Genomic DNA, 17,854 nt, shown 5'->3' with positions numbered 1-17,854 from the left:
CTCACCTTTTTATTTTTAGTCCATTTCTTTATATTTTAAAGTGTTTCTTATGGATAACATTTAGTTGGGTTGTGTTTTTTATCCAATCTGACAGTTTTCCTTTTACTTGAGGTATTTAGCCAATTTACATTTTAATGTGATTATCATTTTGTTCAGGTATAAATCTTTCTGGATAACTACTTTGATGTGTCAACTTGACTAGGCCATGACAGCAGGTATCTGGTCTAGACATCAGTCTAATATATGTGCTGCTGAAGCAAGTACTAGACGTGAGTCTAGAAGTCTCTGTGAAGGTATTTTTTAAATGAGATTAGCATTTAAATCAGTACATTTTGAGTAAAGGGAATTACTCTCTATAATGTGAATAGGCCTCATCCAATCAGTCAAAGGCCTTAGGAGAAAAAGACTGAAGTCTCCCAAAGAAGAGGGAATTCTGCCCCCAAATTGCCTTTGGACTCAAGCTACAATAGCAACTCTGAGTCCCTAGACTGCCAGCCTGCTCTGCACACTTTGGACTTACCAGCCCCATAATTACGTAAGCCAGTTCCTTAAAATAACACATCTCTTCCATTCGTTTCACCTCTTCTTTGTGTCTTCTCTACTCTTTTTTTTGTATTTTTAAAATTAGTTGTGTATTTTTTATTATACCATTTTATTACAGTTATCACTTATTCATTCTACCTCTTTATTTTTTTTCTCTTTTAATGTTCGATCTAGGGTTACAATATAAAGATTTGACTTATCATAGTCTTTACCATTAAATAATTTTAAACTGATAATATATAATTATAATATATAATGCCTTTACAGTCATATGCTTTCATTTCCCTCATCCTCCTATTATGACCGTACATTTTATTTGTATATATGAATGTATGTTATGAATTCCGCAATAAAATGTTATTATTTTTGCACTGAGTAGTTATTTCTTTACAACATTTTAGACTATTATTTTTTAAATTAATTGTTTAATATTTAAAAATATATCATTATATGTCCCCATGATCACTATTTCCATTGAAATACATTACTTTGATAGAAGAAAGGTTCTAACTCATTCTAAAGAATATTCTTTAACATAGTGCAAATCGGCTGAGAACAAATCCATTTAATATTTGTTAAGTCTGAAAATGTCTTTAATTCACCTTGATTTTTGCTCCAAATAGAAGACAAATGGCATACAGTTACGAGTATGTTGTGTATCTGCTAATTTACTAGACATAGCTGACAGCCTCTTCTTCCTTCACAATTGATATCTAAGGAATCTGCCTTAAATATCAAAATACTCCAAACACTTCTTCTATCCTTCAAATTCTCTCTCTCCAGCTACCCACTTGTTATGGACTGAATTGTGTCTCCCCCAAATTCATAGGTTGAAGCCCTAACCTCCAATGTGACTGTATTTGGAAATAAGACCTTTAAGGATTAAGGTTAAATGAGATCACAAGGGTGGGGCCCTAATCCTTACAAGACCAAGAAGAGACACCAGCAATCTCTTTCCTCTCTCTCCAGGTGTGTGGAGAAAAGGCCATGTGAGGACACAAGTGGGAAGGAGACCACCCACAAGCCAGAAAAAGGGGTCTTCAGCAGTACTGGTACTTTGATCTTGGACTTCCAGCTTTCAGAACTGTAAGAAAGGGGTGCCCAGGTGGCTCTGCCTTTAAGCATCTGCCTTGGCTCAGGTCATGATCCCAGGGTCCTGGGATCAAGCCCCACATTGGGCTCCCTGTTCGGTGGGAGGCCTGCTTCTGTTCCTTCTCACTGTGTCTCTCTCTGTCAAATAAATAAAATCTTAAAAAAAAAAAAAAAGAACTGTAAGAAAATAAAATTCTGTTGTTTAAGTCACCCAGTCAGTGGTATTTTGTTAGGGCAGCCTGAGCAAATATACCATCCCACCCCCAATAAATAATAACAATACATTGCATGCACACTTCCTATTGGTTAAACATCAAACTTTGCATTTTTTTCTTATTTAGTGCTCACCAAACATCTAAAAGTAGATATTATTTTATGATGAGCAAACTGAAGTTCCAGACTGCTTAAGAGATCTGACCACAGTAACACAACCCATGAAGCCAGGATTCAAATGCTGAGCTTCTCATTTTGTTAAAAGTCTATGCTTTTTTTCTTTTTCCTTTTTTTTTTTTTTTTTAATTCTAGTGATTTAAAAGCATGAGCTTCTGGAGCTAGACTTCTTGGTTTCAAATTCTAGCACCAATTCTTACTGGTTAGCATTGAGTAAGTTACTTTGACTCTGTAGCTCTGTTTTCCCATCTATAAAATGAGAGAATAGATTCTACCTATAACATTATCATAAGAACTAAGTAAAAGAATAAGAACAGTGCCTGGCAAGTAATAAGTGCTATGTGTTTGCTATAATTATCTTTAGTATTATTATATTACATTTTCTTATCATTGTGAGGTGGTTTACCACGCATAATCTAATTTTCTCAATAGTTCACTAAAATAGGGAAGACAGATATTTTTACTGTCATTATTGTACAAATTCAGTCCAAAGAAGATACATTTTGCTGAAGGGCTCAGAATCCAAATATAAATCACTGTTGTCCATTTCTGTTGCTCTCCATTGCATTTTAGGTGTGATAAAATTGAAGAGCATATCAGCAAATAATCTTAATTAATCCTGTTGTTCTGGGCACCTGGGTGGCTCAGTCAGTTAAGCATCTGCCTCCAGCTCAGGTGCCTCCTGGGGTCCTGGGATAGAGCCCCACGTCAGGCTCCCTGCTCAGCTGGGAGTCTGCTTCTCCCTCTCCCTCTTCCTCTGCCCCTCCCCCTGCTTATGCTCTCTGTCAAATAAATAAGTAAAATCTTTTAAAAAATTAATTCTGTTGTTCTGTCATCTTGATTTTTGAATGATACTTTTGTTTAATAAAATTTCTAGATAGGTCTTTTTATTTCTTTTAACATTTTAAAGGGGGTTAATTTCATTGTCTTCTGACATAATTTCTTATGAGAAGTTTGCAGTTATTTGTATTCTGTAGCTTTTAAACTTTCCTCTTTTTTCTCTGGCTGGTTTTAAGATGTTATCTTTATTATTCATTTCCAACAATGTGATTGCAATGCACTTTTTTGTGATTATTCTTTGCTTATCCTATTTGAGGCTCATTAAGATTCTTTGAATTGTGTTACAGTGTTAAAGTTTCCATCAAATTTGGAAAGATTTGAACCATTATGTTTTCAAATGTTTTTCTAGCCCTTTAGACTTCTTGATATTTTCCCACAGGTCATTGAAGCTGTATTTTTAATGTTTACATCTTTTTCGGCTCCATTCATTTTTGATAGGTTGTATTGCCATATCTTCAAGTAGGTTGTATTTTCTTCTATAATCTCTAAATCTGTGATTAAACCATCTAAAAATTTTCATTTTAAATAGGGCATTTTTTGTCACTAGAGTTATAGTTGAACCTTCTATATCTCCTCTCATCATGTTGTTTTTCCTTTAAATTCTTAAGTGCATAGAATATATTTATAATGGCTGCTTAGAATTCTTTGCTAATTCCATCATCTTTGTCACTTAAATACCATTTCTATTGAAAAATTTTTTTCATTTGTTTATTGGTTATATTTTCTTAGTTCTTTGCATATCTAGAAATTTTTGTTTGTATGGTAGACACTGTATTTTTTACATTTTGAATGCTTGATAAAATTGTATTTCCTTAAAAAATGTTGGGCTTTGTTCTAGTAGGAAGTTAACTTACTTAAATATCCTTTTGCTCTTTGAGGCTACCTCTTAATCACATTTTAGGATGGCACCAGTGTAATCTTTTCTCTAGATCCAGTTTAGCTCATGACCAAGGCATGATCATCTGGATTCTTTACTGAATTCCCTGTGTATTCAGTCAGGTTTCTCTTTTCTGCATAGTAGAAACTTAATTTCCAATCATCTATAAACTCTGAAAATAGATTAACTCATATTTCCTCAGTAATTATCCCTTTCTTAGATTTCTTCTTTTGGTTTTATGCCCTATGCAGGTGCAAAATGGTAACAGTCCAAAGATTTAATGGGATGTCTGTGTATATTTCTTGAGCTTTTTCTCTGCATAGCTCATTCTTCTACAACACTCATCCCTAAAAATGTAGCTGCCTCAAAATCCTTGAATTCCTATCTTTGTCTCTTCAACTCAGCAAGACTATTGATTTCCTCTTTGTGATACTGGCCAGTAATTTCTTCCAAGAAGAAATCTGGGAGAACAAAATGATAAGGTTAATATTTTTTTCCCTTTTCTGAGATCACAGTCTTGAACTGGCATTTGTTTCATATCTGAAAAGAGTTTTACTTATAGTGCCCAGTTTTTTAGTCATTTTTGATAGTAAGGTAAGTACAAACCCTTATACTCCATCATAACCAGAAGTAAAATTCCAAATAACTTTTAAGACAGGATTTATACAGCCATGGATGTACTTCAAAGCCTCAGATTTCTTCCTCATTTCAAGGAAGACAACAGTAAAATATTTTCTGAGTCAGCACAAATCTGACTCAAGATTTCCTTCAACATATGATACTTTAAGTCTGAATCTAAACACCGTATGTGTTAATTCTACAATAGTAGAGAGAAAAACCTTTTCACTTCTTGCAATATCCACCACTAAATCCTGGCTCAGCTGTTTTACATACTAATCTTCACTCCTTTGAAGGATTTTAATACCAAATCAAAAAGTGATAGGGAGTGGCTTTCTCCACACACATCAATTCAAAACAATATCAGCATCTCTAAAATTACATGGATCCTGAGATCTCTGAAGAAATCTTTTATTTCACTGCAGGTGACACCTCTCTGGTTTTATGTTAAGTTTTCTTTGCTCAGTAATTTCTTTTTTGCAAAATCAAAGATGGGCCACTATCAAATCAATACAGGAAAATATTCAAGAACCAAGATGGATGCAAGGTAATGTAATCTTTTTACATTCAGTACAGCTGCTTAAAAATGCTGAGTGATGTGGCATTTCATGCTCTGTGACTCTAACTCAGATTGCTTTTTACATCCCACCACTCTGCCAGCCTGCCATGAAACTGACCATCCCCCAGAATTTGACGGTTCTTCACTAGGAGAAGAAAGAGGATATCTAGACATACAGAATTGTCAGGTAAGTCCACTATGCATAACTTCAGGAGGGTAAACAGCCAGGGTGAAGATCTTGGACAGAATTCTCAAGGGAGGACAAAAATTCAGAAAGAAAGAAAAAGAAATGGCACTACTAGCAAATAGCAGCACTAAAGTAAGTAGGAATATCAGAAAGGAAATGAAGAACCAAAGGGAGGACATAAAAGGAAACTACACATCTATATATTTAGAACATGTTAATAGATGAGAAGATTCAATATTAAAACCTGTCAATTTTTACCATATTAATTTGTAAATTCCATTCATTCATAACTTGAATCCAAACAATGTTTTCATGAACTTGAAACCAGGATTTAAAATTTCACATGGCATAATAATGGCTTAAGAATATCCAAGATAAATCTTTTTTTAAAGAATTTATTTATTTATTTTAGAGAGAGAGAGTGAGAGAGTGGCAGAGGGAGAGGAAGAGGCAGAATCCCCACTGAGCTGGGAGCCTGATGTGGGGCGCGGTCCCAGGTTCCTGGAATCATGACCTGAGCCGAAGACAGATGCTTAACTGACTGAGCGACCTAGGTGTCCCATCCAAGATAAATCTAAAATAAATGTGCAAAGGCAAGAGATTTGCCCTAACAGATAATAATATTTATTATGTTATATAGGAATTAAAATTATGTGACATTAATACAGGAGTAAACAAATAGATCAATAGAATAGAAAAGGCAAGGGAAAGGTGTGTATATACCACTTGATGTGTAATAGTACTGGCATTATATATCAGTGGGCCTTTCAATCTTTTGATGAATTTTTCAATAAATACCTTTAGAGCACTAAGCTTTCTGTAAGGAATAAAATAATAGATCCTTATAACACACCACACAAAAATAAATGCTAAATGAAGATCACGTAGATCAGTTTCCCCAGGAAACAACTCTTAAATTTGTGTGCAAAAAGGTGACTGGGGAGTGCTCATAAGAGTGAGAGAAACAGAATCAGATAGAGAGAGAAGTTGAACTTCAATTCAGTTACAACAGAGGTTTCAGCTGACCGCATGGGGAGCTTTGGACCTATGAAGGCTCTTCAGAGACAACTGCAAAACAGGATGCCCCCAGGATGAGGAGGAACATTTTGGGGAGCTGCACCCTTTGGCTGAGGACAATTCCTATGGAGGGATGCGGCTGTGAAACCTCATCAGGACCATGGGATCTTATGGTCACAGGCCTACTGCTGTACCTCCTTTGCTATAATTTAGTCCCTTAGTTTGAAGCAATTGTATGCAGAATCCCTGTCAGTGGTTGAAATAGTCTACAAGTCTTTAGATAATGGTGCTTGAAGTCCTATAAGCAGGAAAGGCAAAACAAGTCAATTCCCTTTAAGATGAATTACTACCCCTTCAGGGTGGAAAAGATCTGATATAATCACCCCATTACCAAAGCTAGTTGGTTTCCTAGAAAGATGGTACCATACTGAGAGCTCATCTTTTGTTGATTTCCACTGTTGACAAGTTGGACACTTGATAGCAGCAAGTGAGAGAGTCCATATTTGGGGGCCTGTGCATATTATCTATCCCTATCATAGTGATAATTCCAGTTTTGTATCCATTGTACTAGTTCTAAGGTATGCCCTAACAAAAAAAAATGGTTATCAACTGACTGTATTGTTCTGTCTACTTCGTTGTTTAGTGACTATTACAGGAGGGATATTCTCTGGTGGTAACAATCATATGATACAAATATTGTAGCACTCTCATTCATTATAATTGTTTCCATCTTTCTTCTGCAGCTTGAGCACCTGACCTGTAGTTATTTTAGGATCATAAAATCTCCTTTGCTATCAAGGAGCCCAGTCTTACCATCAGCCGTGGTCTACAGAGGATGTTGCCAGTGGGCTTCTCAATATTACTTTGGTCCCTCCTACAAGTGCATTCTTTATTGCTTTAATAAATAGAGTGTACTCTGGACCCTACTATAGAACATAGTCGCCAATGGGTTTTCCAGCCACATACATATTTTTCCAGCCTTGTATAGTACATTCTCCTTAGCATGCTCACTTCTCTTTCTTTTTACCTTGTCTTCCACTATCTGCAATGGTTCTGGCATTTCTGCTTCACCTGATGTAATACCTCACCTTTTCCAAGTTTTTTAGGAGTCATCTTGTTCTGAAACTGTTCCCCTCTTGGTTGGTACTGAGCACAAAGACACAACCAAGCCAAAGAATAGGAGAAGGAAGTGTTTCACTTGCAACGAGTACAGGAGAACCCCAGGGACCTAGGTGGCAGGGGAGAATGCTTATCACAAGGATAGTTGATAGGAGTCATATCACAAATTTGCATTTATTTGTTATTCTGTGGGCTATTAGCTAAGGCTTGAGCTCACAGCAGAAGCCAGTGTAGTTCAAGTTTAAGGCCCCTGCAGGCTCTTGACCAACACAAAACATATGCCAGGGCAGCAATATTATGGAATAGTTTTGCTTAACTCAACACCATCCAAGTCCCAAATCCTTATAAATCCTTACTTACTTCTCCTGAACCTCTCAATCACTTGAGATGTTGTACCCACCAGTGTATTTTCTTCTAGCCTTAGTCCCCCCTCCCCCCAGTGGAAGTTTTAAAAGTCACTGGGCTACTGCATGCCAGGGTTTATCATTATTTCATTTATGGCATAAGTCATCATTGCCAACCAGGTGATGGATGATTCAGCTCCAAAATCCATTTTTGAATCTGTTTTCTAGGACCATTTCTTGTGCCCATTGTCACAGGTCAGGTTTTCTAGAACACAGACTCTGAGATGGAGATTAGCATGGTTTATTTGTGAGTGGTGAGTAATTTGGGTAAAGGACGGAAGGAAGCAAACGTGGGCAGGGAGAGAAGTTAAATTGTGATGCATCACCACAGAAGAATTAATCAGTCCAACAGAGAGCATAGAAGTAGGACTGGCCCTTTAGAGAAGTCCCAAACTAAGGCCAGGAGCCAGACTTTTGTCCTTCCACACAAACTTGGTAATTGAATACAGGGTTATCTCTGAAGAGGGAGCTGAATCTTGAGCAAAATAGGTCTTTGTTAATTTGAGGGACAGACTATGCTGTACACTGTCAGAAGACACTACTTGAAATAGACTCTGTGCTATGCACCACAGCATCTACTACAGCTCTAAATGTATAAACCAAACTTGGAACGGTAAGTGATAGATAAGTGGCTAGATAGATGACAATAGATAGATGATGATAGATGATAGATAGATAGATAGGAATATCTTTGTGACATACGAGTACTGAAAACTTTCTTAAAACATTGAAAGTTCTAATTATAAAAAAAAGATAACTAACTATATGATATCAAAATTTAAAACCTGGATACAGTACAGGACAGCATAGACAAAGATAAATAACAAGGAACACACTTGGAGAAGATACGTGCAGAGTGTATTATGGCTTCATATCCAAAACACATAAGAAATTGATATAAATCATTCAGAAGACAAGCAACATGAAGGTAAAAATAATCAAAGTATATGAAAGCTAATTTATAAAATAGTCAGTGTAATGGTCAAGAAATAAATGAAAAAAAAAGCTAAACTTCACTAGTGTGGAGAGAAATCAAATTAAAGCAACAAACCCCCATTTTGCACCATTTAAGATTCCAAAGTTCAAAAGACAATGCCTAGTGTGGGCAAGGTTGTAAAGAAATGGCTTTGTGTGCTATGTGTGTTAGCCTGTATGTTTTTGGGAATATGTAAACAGGCACTTTGAGAAACAATTTATCAATGTACATAAAATTGAAAGTGTGCATGACAAAAAATGGTAGCCATTCCATTTCTGAGCCCAGGGAAACTTGCACATGAATACCAGGAGAAGTGAACAAGAATTTTCATAGAAAACAATAGAAACAAATAATTAGACATAGCCAAATGGTCATCAATAAAGGAATAAATTTAAAAAATGTGGCTTAGTTACATGATGAAATGCTCTACAGTAGTTCATGTCTACAAACCAGGTTCATACATATCAACAGTTCGATCTTAACAACACCTCCATCTCATCCAATCAGAAGGAAGCCCCAGAACTCTGCGGTGCTCCAAGTAAGTCTGCTTTCCAGCCTTTCACTTCTAAGCAACACTAAACCTTGCTGCTCCTGTTCCCCTTGATGTCCTCAGGACTCCTCTCATTCTGCGCAGACTACCTCAGCCCATCCCCCTGCATTCCCCTTTCCTATTCTTTTGTCCATAATGTCCTCACTGTCCAACATATTTTACTTCTTTATTTATTTTTTCCTTTTCCAATTAACACATAAACTCCACTTAGGGCAGGTTAACTTCTTATTGTTTTGTTAATCTCTAGTGCTAACATCTAGAATAGTGCACAGAACATTGAACACAAAATACATATTCCTTGAGTGACTGTGTAATGCAAGAATGTAAAAAGTGAGTGGTAAAATCGAATGAATAATATATACAGCTCCTGTAAAACTTTAAATACATTCAAAACAATACTCCATAAAAATAGTTAAAAGACTTTAAAATGGACTGGAAAAATATATTATAAATTCCCAAAAGTGATTATCTTTGAGAAGAAAGTGATTCTAATGGGTTTGAGGAAGGAAGACAGGACTTCAGCTTTATCTCTAATGGGTATTTTTTTTATTTAAAAAAAAATAAAGGGGGCACCTGGGTGGCTCAGTTGGTTAAGCGACTGCCTTGGGCTCAGGTCATGGTCCTAGAGTCCCGGGATCGAGTCCCACATCGGGCTCCTTGCTCAGCAGGGAGTCTGCTTCTCCCTCTGACCCTCTTCCCTCTCGTGCTCTCTATCTCTCATTCTCTCTCTCTCAAATAAATAAAATCTTTAAAAAAATAAAAATAAATAAAGGAAATATGGCAAAATTTTTACTTTAAGATTCTGTGTTACTTCTTTGTATATTTAAATTAAAACAAAGGGAACCTACATGAGAAAAAGACAATTTGCGATTTTGCCATCATTTACATAGGGTTGGCTTTAATACTGCAAATTTCAGAAGCCGCGGGTGGCATATAATGTTCCTCAGTGTAATTTCACCAGGACAGAACTTCCAACTGTCAGCTTTACAACCAAGTGTCTAATGCTTTGATTGATTCTATTTAAGCTAATAGGCCATATTCTTTAATTCGATCAAGTATAAAACAAAAAAGTAAGCTTGATTGCCTGCCAGAGACATCCTTGACCACCTCTATCTTTGGCTGCAGTCTGAGGATTAGGAAGTGGCCACACTAAATGCTGGGCAGGTTTCTCGGAACAATGTGGGGAATGGGGGAGTGTTAAAGGTGGGGTGGGGAGGAGCAGGGCTCAGCTGAGGGAGGTCTGCAGTGCTTGTGGGAGTTCTGGATGAGAGAAGACAGGCTGCCTTAGGGCTTTTGTGCTGGCTCTGAAATGCTTCTCAACATTTCCCACTAAGCCTTGCTCCTCAACACTTTCAGGGTGCACAGCTGTGATGATGCTATGTGCCATGCCTTGGTTTGCTTCCTCTTGACACAGAGGCCAAGTTTAAAGTCCAGTCTGAAATACAATCAGCTCTCTGCAGCTAACCCTCAATAAAATAAATCTGCCCAGAACTCTGTGGCCCTTTGGACTGGCCAGATCTCAGGAACAATTCATAACATTCAACACCATAGCAGGCAGATATTATGGCTCAAGGATTCAACAACTATTCCCCACAAAATGACCCCTCTAAATAATTTTCTGCTTACGGACCCTATTTCTGCATGTGGATCGTGCATGTGTGAAATATACGCCCATCAAATACATTTCAAGAAAAAATCATTTTATAATTTTTTGTTGACCAAAGGATAAAACAGAAATACATAAAAGCACATGAGATGAGGGGCACCTGGGTGGCTCAGTCAGTTAAGCATCTGCCTTTGGCTCAGTTCATGATCCCAGAGTCCTGGGATTGAGCCCCACATCAGGCTGTCTGCTAGGCAGGGAGCCTCCTTCTCCCTCTCCCTCTGCCTACCACTCCCCCTGCTTTTGTACATGCTCTCTCTCTCTCTCTCTCTGTCAAATAAATAAATAAAATCTTGAAGAAAAAAATCTTTTAAAAAAAAGTACATGAGATGAACGAGAGATCACCAATGCTATATTAGCTGAAAGCTCAGAACCCTGATATTTTAGCTAGATTATCAACCCTAATGGAATAAATATATGATTTCCATCAGGAGTTTTAATACCCTGAACATAGCTCCATCAAAAATCTTACTGACCTATAAAGCTTCATGATCTGGACTTCATTTCCAGGGTGAGGCTAAAATCAAGTCTGGGAAGGGAAGGTTTAAGCAGACTGCCCTTTATTTCACTTATTCCCTCCCAATGTTAAACTTTGAAAGTCATAGAAATCAATTGTTCCTTTACTTCTTAGAGCGTTACAGCTTTACACTATGAAGTCATCTCCAAGGGACCTAAAAAAAATCATGTACCTTGAATATAGTACATCAAAAGATTTACATAACTCTGCAGAGAGGATGGAGTGGTGAGGGAGCACTATCCAGAGTCCTAACGATTCCGTGTTTTTATTCTTCTGGTGCGAGTGTTTAGCCTCAAACAGATAGCCCAACATTATGACTTCCTTGCGCACAGATAAACTCTGGAAATAAAAAACCAAAACAATAATGAGAAGTCAAACTATCAAACTGCTTTGAACCACATAAAAACAAATTTAATAAATGTTGCACATGAATAGTCATTAGAACTGTTTTATGTCTGCCTCTCTTGAACACCTCACGCCCTCAGTCAGGATCCTTCTTTATCTGCAGAGTTGTTCCAGTGAATGACTTCTAAAATTATTTCATAAATAATCCAAGCATTATGACCTGACTTGATAATTAAGCTACTATCAGCATCAAGGAGTGGATGTCATAAACTAGGTGAATATTCCTGCCATAAGCCTTCTACCTCAAGAAAGGAGACTAAGCACATATTTATATATTCAACAAACAAAAATCAGACAAGCTTGAAAAATGCTAAGTGTTCTCCCTCATTACACAGTAATTTTTAAAAAATGACATGGACCTAGGTAAGTGATCTCCAGCAATATAATTAATCAAAATGAAGTATATAAGAATTGACAGTCTTTTTTGCCAGACTCCAGAAGTAATAATAAATATCTCGAGTAAGCTGAGGGCTCATGACTACTTTCTCTTGCCCCCAGTTTACAAAAGAAACTAAGCAGGTTATTCTTTTATGAAATTTGTAATGCTGCTAAAGACTGAATTTCATAGAAATGACGTTGACCGGGCGCCTGGGTGGCTCAGATGGTTAAGCGTCTGCCTTCGGCTCAGGTCATGATCCCAGAGTCCTGGGATCGAGTCCCGCATCGGGCTCCCTGCTCCTTGGGAGCCTGCTTCTCCCTCTGCCTCTCTCTCGCTCTCTCTCTCTCTGTGTCTCTCATGAATAAATGAATAAAATCTTTAAAAAAAAAATTAGTTGCATAAAACCTTTAAAAAAAAAGAAAAGAAAAGAAATGACGTTGACCAAAATAATACAGCGATCTTCTGACAGTAATATACTCAATTTAAAGCATGTCATAGTCATGGTTGTAAATTTTTATTGATCTTCAGATGCATTTCCCCTCTGCTGCACCTCTGAGCAGTGTTTCATGCTTGCAGGGTGGCTAAATGAGGCAGAGGATGCAGAATGTAATAAAGAACTATTTGGTTCATCATGGGATGAGACATATACAAGCGTCTGGATCAAATAAAGTGACCATAAGCCTATGGGGGTCATTGAGAAAACGACAGAAAAACTAACAGAGTTTTCAATCCACCTGAACAGTTTTGCTATTTTATTTTCATATATTTGTGAGAGAATAACAAAGATCCATTTATCTGCATAGAAATCCATTTAATTCAGCTTCATATATTATCCTATGCAGCAACCCCCATCTAGGGGCTAGCAGAAAGAGGCAGAGCCCAGGATCAACCCTATAGAAAAACCATGATTTGAAAGAATTGTAGCAATTAATGAGGGGGATAGTCAATATTATTTGTTGGACTAAAGCAGATATGATCCTGCCCTCAAAGCATTTCCCATCTATTTTTTTTGAGGCAAGTAGACATTAATCAAATCATTATTATATATATATATATCACAGTTTTAATTAAATTAATTAAAATATATAATATAAAATATATATATTAAGAACTGTGATATGGACTACGTAGGAAATGTACATGGAACTGTGAGACAACTTTAACAAGATGGTCTGGCTTGGTCAGCAATGACAGAGGGAGACTCCCTTAGGAAATGACCTCTGATCTGAGATCTGAAGAGGTGTCTCAGAATTGGCTAAGAGGTAAAATATCATGTGCAAAGGCCCAGAGGCAGGTGGGAGTACAGCATATTTGAGGACCTAGGAAAGTCCTGATTTCAATTTTGAATATATGAAATGGAAATGCCTGTAAGATTCAAAGGCGGTTGGATATATGTGTGAGTCATGATCCTGGAACCTTAGTTACGTCCAATACCTCTGGAATGCCACACTACCATAAACAACACCAACCTGCCCCTAGATGGCTGTGATACCCAGAGAGCCAGAGGATAGTGTAAAACATTTTTAAAGCTTTTATGCTGTGGTCCTCTCTCTACACATAGAGTGTTCTCTAAGGGGTACCCAGGAGGTTTTGATCTCGGAGGCTTCCTCTTCTTCACCTCTATTGGATCTCAGCTCCATTCTGAAGAAACAGTAGGGATTCTACTTTCAAAGCCTCCATCTAGGAAGGTGACAAGACCTTACTGAGCAGAGCTGGAGCTTCCTAGTGAGGGGGCTTGAAGAGGGTGCTTCAGAGTAGAAGATCTGTAAGACAAACCAATGTTTCTGTTGCAATATTGATTAATTTTCATAGTAAGACTTCAACATACATTTACGCTAACAAAATATCTAAGCAAATAGAATTTAACATGAGGACACTGTAAAAAGACTCGGTCCTAAAGGGCTAGCATGTCATAGTTTATATTGTCATTTCTCAAACTATGTGTGATAGTCTCAACAGAGACACCACAGGGTGTTAACAAAAGATAATCTTTTCAATATGTTCTGTTAATCCCATGATGATCAAAGGCAGAGAAATGCTTTGGAAGAAAAATGGCTACTCCTGGGGGCCTCGGCTCTTTTTTGGAAGTAGAGCAATTCAGTCAGCCACTGATATAAGGCACTGCAAAATCTGCTGGAAATAGTAGAGGAAAACCAAATCGCAATCCAAGTCCAGTTTGAAGGAAAATAGAGAATTCGTCTGAGAGGTCACAAATACATAACCTGCGCCAGCCAACTGATGTAACTGGGCCAATCAAGGTGAGGTTCTTGTATGCTCTTCAGCATACTGATCACTGCTACATGACCTGAACAGTTCTGGATATTGAGGGAGAAAAGTCCCCAATATATTCAAGTTGATCAATTCAAATATTCATCTCTTAAGCACCTACTCTGTGTCAGACACTGTGTTAAATGTTAGTTAGGGCTCTGGAACCCAAAATGTTTGCACCCTCAGAGCCAAAATATTTACACACTCAGTAAATAATTAGAGAACAATAAAAAAAGAACAGAGGGCTAAATGTCAAGGCAAAGGAAAGACTATGAAGGAAGCCAGAGTCAGAAGAGAGTAATGTGAAACATGAAACAAGTAGTAGGAGAATCTTCATGGACAAGGTAAGTCTTAAATATAGCGTATTAATCAGAGTTCCCCAGAGAAGCAGAACCAGTTCAGCATAGATAGATAGATAGATAGATAAATAGATAGATAGATAGATAATAGATATGCATATTTATATATTACAGGCACATATTATATATATAATATGTATATATAAACACACACTTATATTTATATATTTTAATACAAATTTATTCATTTATTTATAAATAGAAAGAGGTTATGAGGGGTTGGCTAACATAATTATGGAGGCTGAAAAGTCCCATGATCTTCTGTCTGCAAGCCAGAGACCCAGGAAACCCAGTAGTATATGTCAGTCAGAATCCAAAAACCCTGAGAACCAGCCTGAGAGTTGGACAAGATGAGATGACCTGTCCCAGCTCAAGCAATGAGGCCAGAGAAAGGGGGCAAATTTCTCCTTCCTCTGCCTTTTGTTCTATTCAGGACCTCAATAGATTGGATGAAGCCCACCCACAATGGGGAGACCAATCTGTTCTGCTGAATTCACTGGTTCAAATGCCAATCTCATCCAGAAACACCCTCACAGACCTGCCCAGAAATAATGTCTAATCTGGGCACCTCATGGCCAGTCAGGTTGGTGCATATAATGGACCATCACAAAGAGTGAGTGACCAGATGGAGAGGAGAAGGAGTGCATTTCCGCCAGAGAAGTGGCTTGAGCAGGGCATGGAAATAAACACAAACAAGGATTGTGGACTTGGGGAAGGAATGAGCCTGATCAAAGCTTCTGAAGGGGAGCTTGGGGGGCCAAGGTGAAGGAGGAAGAACAGAACTGTGTTATTAGATGGCTTGATAATAAAGCAGCCCCCGTGTAAACTGTGACATTGGAAACCAACACAACTTAAAGATAAGATGAGGATGATTTAGCCATTCTTTGCTCCAACTACACTGTTGAATATCAGCTGCTGGCTTGGGTCAATCACTGTAGCATGTCAGGTAATCACTACAGGAAGCCACTGAAGTTGGTTCCCTGTTTTCAAATTAAAAACATGTGGCCCAGTGAGATTAAATAATTTTACCAAAGTCACACAAGTAATGGGCAGGTCTATGTGACACTGAAACCCGTACTCTGACTCCTCTCGGTGCAACAGAGCTAACCTAAATATGCTTGTCCAAACAGCATTAAGGGGATTCATCCTCATCTAGTATGTCCACTGTGGAAACCAACATGTTGTCCATAAATATCAGTTAGGGCCACCCAGTTTGAGATTCTCTCCTTAACAATACCTACCTTATTCATTCTTTCCACAATGAAGAGATGCTTGTTATGTGCCAGGCACTGCTATAGACTCTGGGACAGAGCCACGACCAATGCCCTGCTCTGGCCCTCTTCATACACCTTCTGTGTGGAATAAATGAATGCTGGGGGAAAAAAATAGAAAGCATTTTTTGACGTGGAATTTAATGAATGCTGTCCAATTACTTATATTTAAATTGTATCATGTTACCCTGAGGTAAAAGCGCTAATGTAAGCCTATATAAATATAGACAACCATAAATAAAACACAGCTACAGATAAAACATGGTCCTATATTAAATAATAATGTAAATTTCTAAGATATTATTAAAATGTGGACTTCACTAACAGAAATATCATTGTCCTTTTCTTGTCTGGGCTTCTTGTATTCTGCATCCTTTAACAACCTACTCTTCAGTGTGTGGGATCAGACCTTTCCTTTGGGTTAGGACAGAAATCCAAATCTCAAAGACCCCTCAGTCTCAGACTACAATTTCATAAGTTGGAGACTTTACAACAACAAACCTTTCATTGAACTCAGTTCTCTGTTCCAGCCACTGCCCAGGTGACTTCAGTATGAAGTTCAAGATGATGCATCTCCTTCGCCCTTCCCCTGCCAAGTGCCTGGTGGCAGCTTTCTTTTCAAATGCCTTCTCCTCTCTGCCTCAGTGAGTGTTGTTGTGGAGAGGGGAACAGATCCTTTTATTTTCACTTTATCTTGATGAAAAAAGAATATCTTTTTTGACTGACTATTCCACAGATAGCTTTCTCCATTACGTTAAAAAGACATAATTCTACTTGTTTCCCCCCCGGGGCTTGTCATTTCTCCCTCCTCACGCTACCCCTCCCACATCATCTATAAAATAGCAATCTGATTAATTCATCCAACTGAAGTAAAAAGAACTGCAATAAGTCATGTTCAATATTGATTTTTGCTTATTTTTTCTATAAATTAAATTCTTGTAATTCTGTAGCTTATAAATATTCAACAGGTACTTTTCAAATAAAAGCTTGGAAATAATTTCATGCTTAGCAAGGTATCTTTTTTTTTTTAAAGATTTACTTATTTATCAGAGAGAGAGAGAGAGAGAGAGAGCAGGGGAGGGGGAGAGGGAGAGAATCCTCAAGCAGACTCCCCACTGAGCATGGAGCCTGATGCAGGGCTCGATCCCAGGACTCAGATCATGACCTGAGCTGAAATCTAGAGTGGGCCACTCAACTGACTCAAACACAGGACCCCACAGCCTTGACTTACAGGTCCTCAATACCTGGCACAGTGTCCTTTGTTGGGTCTTGCTTTTGAATATTTCTCTCTTAACTAGCTCCCAAATATGATGCTTGCCCTAAAGTATGTGACCAAGAGCAATGGACATTTGGGGATCTTACTGGGAGAATAAAGAGAAAAATAAGTAAGTAAAAAGTGAAGCTGAATTTCAAAGAGGCAGTAATTTAGTATCACATTCACCTTTATATCCCAACCATTTCTTAATAACTCACATTTAAATTAAAAATAAGTCAGATTTACACTGTCCCTATTCTGTGAAGAACTGCCATAAAAAAACCTATTACTAAAAGCTCCCATTACACAAACCATGCCTGTCAGCTGCTATCAATTTCCACCCCCTTTTGACTTTTACATGGCTAAGACTTTGGCAAAAGGGCTAATATAGTCTCTCTTATGACAGGAATGTTGCAACTGTGGCAGCAGAACAACAAATTATACTCTTATTTTCTGCAAATGTTCAATGCTACGGAAAAACACCTGATATATATTCATGAAACAAAACTAGAAAAATCTTGCTCTAAAATAAGTCCACATAATTATGTAAAATATTAAACAACAA

This window comes from Callorhinus ursinus, unplaced genomic scaffold, assembly GCF_003265705.2.
Source record: "Callorhinus ursinus isolate GAN/ISIS: 27379988/994484 unplaced genomic scaffold, GSC_fseal_2.0 scaffold4, whole genome shotgun sequence".
In the NCBI taxonomy this organism is placed as follows: Eukaryota; Metazoa; Chordata; class Mammalia; order Carnivora; family Otariidae; genus Callorhinus; species Callorhinus ursinus.
This window is presented reverse-complemented; position numbering follows the sequence as displayed.